A 6,000-nucleotide genomic window follows, 5' to 3' on the forward strand; every position below is an offset into this window, starting at 1 on the left:
TATATACTGCGTCATGTGACGCAGATGGTTCACCTCACAAGACCGGGATCAACCACGGCTACCAGCATGAACGACGGCGCTTCAGTGAGTGTATTAATCCTTTTTGTCCTACATGTGGTTTGTTTTTGTGAGAGTCAGTAAGCTGTAATGCATGCCGTTAGCTGCGCTAGCACAGCGTTAGCCGCGCTAATACAGCGCTAGCCACGCTAGCCGCGCTAATACAGCGTTAGCCGCGCTAATACGGCGCTAGCGACGCTAATACAGCGCTAGCGACGCTAATACAGCGCTAGCCACGCTAGCCGCGCTAATACAGCGTTAGCCGCGCTAATACGGCGCTAGCGACGCTAATACAGCGCTAGCGACGCTAATACAGCGCTAGCCACGCTAGCCGCGCTAATACAGCGTTAGCCACGCTAATACAGCGCTAGCCACGCTAGCCGCGCTAATACAGCGCTAGCCGCGCTAGCACAGTAATAAGGTCATACAGACAGCACGTTCTGCAGCTGGGTAGTTGAGTAACAATTTTATAAACGCACAAATGGGTGGAAGTGTGATTTATGCGCCCGAAAATGCAGTTAAGTCACAGAGCAGTGTAAAGAAACTGGTCACCTAGCAAACTGAATTAGTCTAGGTAACACTTTGTTTATTATGTGTGTTTTCTGCTCAAGTTAATGTCCTGGTTTGATTCATTTTAAATTACTCCTGATCTTGAAAGGTTTTAAACTGTGCAGTCAAAGTAGTTACAACTGTGAGCGAATAGCTTGAAATGAACTGCCCTAGACTGCTCTGTTCATAACCCACCATTCTTTAACAGCAGCGACATCAAGAGTTATTGTGCAATGATAGTGATAAATGCAGCCCATTTTTTCAACTGTTTCCTGTTTAGTATGTGTACCCTAGATTATTTTTGATAATTTGTTGTAGCCATTTATTTAATCAATTTTAATCCACTCCATAGCAACACCGTCTGAACTGACCAGTCTGGTGAAATTCTGGACTGGATGGGAGACTCTACCAAGAACTCTCTTTGCTGAAGTAGTGAATGGCAGATACCTGACAGCCTCCACCTGCTATGAGACCTTACACATCCCAGGACATTACAAGGACCAAAAACGTCAGAGTATAGTCTTTGGTCCAGCAAACGTCATAGTATAGCATGTTGTTCAGAAAACATCATAGTATAGCATGTCGCTCTAAAAATCTCATAGTGTAGCATGTCGTCCAACAAATGTCATGGTATAGCATGTTGCTCTTAAAACGTCATACAATAGCATGTCGTCCAAAAAATGTCATAGTATAGCCTTTGGTCCAACAAACGTCATAGTATGACATGTCGCCCAAAAAACATCATATTATAGCCTTTGGTCTAAAAACATCATAGTATAGCATGTCGCTCTAAAAACGTCATAGAAAAGCCTTTAGTCCACAAAACGTTGCTTTGTCCCGGCTGTCTGAAGTAGGTGAGGAGCAACACAAAAACAGTACAAACGCTGGTTTCCAGAGGGTTTGACGAGTATTTATTTGAAAGACTAAGTTTACAACAACACAACATGTGAGGGGGTTAAAAGCAAATGGGTGTTAGTAAAATAAAAATAAATAAACAGAACTAAAAGTGAACTTCATGTTGACATTGATGGGCATTCCAACCAGGAACAAAGTAAAAGATAATCAATACAAAAAAAAACTCTTCCTGTTCACCTCTTAAAACCCAAAAACACACCACAGTGGCAGCCTAAACTAAAACTACCAATGGGTTTCCTGTTTTCCTTTGTGAACAATTCAAAGGTTCCTCTCTATCTCCCCACAGATCCACCAACCACTGGAACACATCTCCAAAGTTCTGCTGGACCAGCTCAGCTTCCCCTCAGAAGAAGTGGCGCCACCTGCCAGATGAAGGAGCCTTTTGAGAGGCAGCTGGCATCGTGATTGGACTGTACTTTGGTCTGTTCCAATCCAGCTTCAGCTCCAGAGACGGCAGGCGGGACGAGTCAACGGAGGCCGGATGGACGAAGACATGCAGCTGAGTACAATCCAGAAAACAACAGAGGAGGAGTGCAGCAGCCCAGAGCCAGAATAAACAGAGAAGCACATTATGTCTCTTAGAAAACATCATAGTAGAGCCTTTGGTATGAAAAAACGCCATAATATACATCGTATATTGTACAAATAACAAGTCAAAGGAAAGAGACATACATTGTAGAATTGTAGTAATTGTGGGCTGACTGATTTACTGATTATCAGTATTTTATTTTTTTCACTGATTTATGGTAATAAATACATTTAAAAATGGCGCTACTTTGGCTCTGAACCTTTATCTACCTGTGGTCACTCTGTCTTCTGGAGTGATTTGATTGGTTATCCGTCACGAATAAAACTCCTTTAACTTAACATCTGTAAACAAAAACGTATCAACAAAGTTTTCTCTTAGAGTTTGTGTTCTTCTAAGTTTAACTCCAAGATTTTAAATATTTTCATTTACTGCAAATGAATATCTACTCCAAATGTCTCACTAATAATCATTATCAGCCTTAAAAACCCACAAAACACCCCTCTATACTCCACCACACTTAGTACAGTCCGGTTCCCCCTTCTATAAATCTGCTTGGAATCTTCCACTTCCTGTTTGTCAAAGTGGCCTTCTACCTGGACAGGTTTTGTTGGAGCTCATGCAACAAACATTTTGGGTAACTGCACTTTAATATGGATGGATGACACTGAATTAGAGTCTGTTTTAATGAGACTGAGTTAAGATGTGTAGCTCTGTCATTAAATAGAAAATTATTTCTCAGAATTCACAGAGAAAAGTCTGAAATGTTTGCTAGGTTAGCGTCCCACATGTTCTTTGGCTCAGCTAAAGCTAACTCTCTCCAACTTCTGGATCTCTTGAGTTGCTTGTTGTTAAAATATCTTGCTAGAGGTGCTGAAGCTCAGAAAGTCTGAGATGTTTGTTCAAAATAAGCTCATTGTCAAGTCTTACCTGAACTGTCCTCTTTTGTTTGAACTTTCCCTAAACTTAGGAGTTAATGACAGAGCAGCACATCCAGACTCAGTCTCATTTATGTAGAGATTAAACTTCAGTGTCATTCATTGATGTTAAAGTGCAGTTTTTCAAATGTTTGTTGCACATGCTCCTGACCAAACCAGTCCAGGTGGAAGATGATGTGAAGAGAAAGCTCCAGAGGATGAATATCACACATTTACGTTGGAAATAAATGTCCTGTCATTAGACATTGTCATGCAAAAGTTGGATTTCCCTTTAATGATGTTCAAATCTTTGTTGAGTGTTTTGTTGATGTTGGTTTCTAAATGTTTTTTGACACTCGGCCCCAAAGATTAAAACCTTTTACGGCTCACAAGCTGCAACAATTCTCACATTATCAACTATCTTTCTGACTAAACTAAGATAAAAAGTGAAAAACTGCCTGATTCCTGCATCATTAATGTAAATCTTTTTGGTTTTTATGACACTAAACTGAATATATTTGGGTTTGACATTTTATAAACCAAAACAAGAAATGAATTACTGGAGGAAACAATCAACAGATTAATGGTCAAAGAAAACATGTTTTCCAACATATGTGGCTGAATTACTCCAACATTACAAGATACATACAATTTTAATTCAATTTTATTTATATAACACCAATTACAGGTCAAATTGTCTCAAGACACTTTATTTTTCCATTTTCTGTCATATTTAAAATATGACAAAGTAAGAAATTTAAACCTCTTGACTAATCCAATTTATTATTTGGTTTTTAAGAGACTAATCGACAACTAAAATAACTTTCTCCACTAAAACTAATAAACATGAGGTCAAATAGAAGGAACAGTTTTAAATACTGCAGTCCCACGATGACAAGAATAAAGTTTCTCAACAAAAACTAAATCTGCTGGTGGATTCCATTAAAGTCCTAATAAATGATAAAGTGTGATACTAAAGGTTTGTGGTGCTAAAAATGTCAAAGTAAAGATATGAAGTTGAACATCTGGATGGAGGTTGATAAAAGTTGACCTTCCTTCATTTCTCTGGAGCCGACTCCATGGATTTTATGGATGGTGGTTAAAGACCTGCTCTTCTAGTCGTCTTCCTTCTAGTCGCTGTAAAAAGTCAGTCCATCCTAGCCGACCTCAACATCTCTTCATGACAACTTGTTCTGCCTCCGACCTGGTGGAAACTCCAGAAACTCGGGAAAACCTGTGGAGACTCGAAGAACTCGTGGAGACTCGAAGAACTCCTCCGGCAGGGGAAGGTGTGGTGGGCGGTGGGGGAGTCTGGGTGGAGTCAGGGCGGAGAGTAGGCGGGGAGGTGGGTGGTGGCCTCCCCCCCCTCTACTCCCCCCACCTCCCCGCCTACTCTCCGCCCTGACTCCACCCAGACTCCGCCTTGGCTCCACCCATGTGGTGACATCAGAAACTACGATGCCAAAGGGACGACGAATTTATTTCTTTGTATCTGATCTGTAGCTCAGTGAGTTAAGGATTTACCTATGGAGCTGCAGGTCGCTGGTTCAAGACCAGACACTTCTTAAATGTTTTCAAAATCCTGACAAAGACAAACAAAGAAAAATGCCGCTGGCGGGTCTCGAACCTGCGACCTACCAGTTGGTAGTCTTCTTCTTATCCTCCTGAGCTATTCGCTCAGATACTAATTCTTCTTTTTTTTGCGCATTTATCATCTATTTTTTGTCGTTTTCGAGTTTTTTTTTAACTCGAGTCTTGACTCGACCGTTTTTCTCAGGAGGTTGGACTTCAGCCTTGGTACTGGAGGGTTGAACCCTCAGTTCCAAGACTTTCCAAAGCCTCCACACCTCCCGAGTCAAGGACTGATACCTTCTAAGTCCCACAGTAGTTCTCTGTTAGATTGAACTTCCAGACAGTCCAAGGACTGATATCTTCTAAGTTCCTGAGTAGTTCTCTGTTAGTTTGAACCTTCAGACAGTCCAAGGACTGATATCTTCTAAGTTCCTGAGTAGTTCTCTGTTAGTTTGAACCTTTAGACAGTCTGAGGACTGAAATTTTAAAAGTTTCTCAGTACTTCTCTGTTAGTTTGAACTTTCTGGTTAACAGAAGCCTTAAAACTAGTGACCATGAGTCTTGATTTCACATTTAGATCATCCATCTGAGTTCTTCTCAGACCTTCACCTGTGGGTTTTTTAGAAATCCTCTAACAAACTTTGATTCTCTTCACTGAACAGTAAAGTTTGTGGAGATCAGAAGGTAACATTAGTTTGATCAATGCCTTCAACCTCTAGTAGACTTTATCTGGAAAGCAGTTTTCTGAAATGAGTTCTTAGTAAATCTGTCCACAATCAAACCAAGAACATAGAAAGAGGAAATGTTTGAAGAAACAACTTGATGTTTTCATTTCAGACTAGAAAACACTTTAAGATCTTTATCTGTTTTTGCTCTTTTGATCATTTTTATTGCTTTTTCTGTTTAATTTGATCTTCTAAAGTTTAACTGGTGTCTTTTCAAATGTTTTGTCTTTAGTTTGATTCTTAAATGTTTAGTTTTGCTCTTTTCTCACCTTTTATTCTTTTCTAATGTCTGATTTCATTTCCAAATGTTTTGTCTTTTTAATGTTTAATTTTTTTTTCAAATGTTTTATTGGCTTGTTTGAAAAATTTCCTTTTCTTTCCCTGTTTAATTTTTCGATTAAATCTTTAAGGTTTTTCTTTTTAAATGTTTTACCACCTTTCAATGTTTAATTTTCTTTTTAAATGCTTCGTTGTATTTTCTGTTTAATTCCTAATTAAAGTTTTATTGTCTTTAAGATTTAGTTTTCCAATTAAACATTTAATTTTTAATTCAATGTTTTGTATTTTTAAAGGTTTAATAATCTAATGTTTTGTATTTTTAAAAAATGTTTAATATTCTTGTTTAATATTATTTTTTAAATGTTTAATTATCTAAAATATTTAATCTTTAATGCTTCATATTTTTGTTTAATAAATTTTGTTTAATTTCATAATTACATGTTTTGTATCTTGTTTAATT

Source organism: Amphiprion ocellaris, chromosome 10 (genome assembly GCF_022539595.1).
Source record: "Amphiprion ocellaris isolate individual 3 ecotype Okinawa chromosome 10, ASM2253959v1, whole genome shotgun sequence".
NCBI classification, from domain to species: domain Eukaryota; kingdom Metazoa; phylum Chordata; class Actinopteri; family Pomacentridae; genus Amphiprion; species Amphiprion ocellaris.